The sequence below is a fragment of the Galeopterus variegatus genome, unplaced genomic scaffold (assembly GCF_000696425.1).
Source record: "Galeopterus variegatus unplaced genomic scaffold, G_variegatus-3.0.2 Scaffold8117, whole genome shotgun sequence".
NCBI classification, from domain to species: Eukaryota; Metazoa; Chordata; class Mammalia; order Dermoptera; family Cynocephalidae; genus Galeopterus; species Galeopterus variegatus.
In genome coordinates this window covers 27927-28134 of record NW_007734228.1, presented here as the reverse complement: position 1 = coordinate 28134, position 208 = coordinate 27927, and positions in this window count along the sequence as shown.

The following is a 208-nucleotide window of genomic DNA, read 5'->3' as shown; positions in this document are numbered from 1 at the left end:
CAAATATTAAAAAAAAAAAAAAAAAAAAACAGTACAGAACATAGATTGATCTAAATACAGAAAAGATATTGGATCAATGCCTTTTGTGGGCATAAAAGATATTCATTAGTAAGAGGATGAGAACAAAATATAAAATGGATTAAACACATACAGCTGTTGCCATAGTTTGGGAACATATGTGTGTGGTGCTCTGGTGTTACAGTTCCTC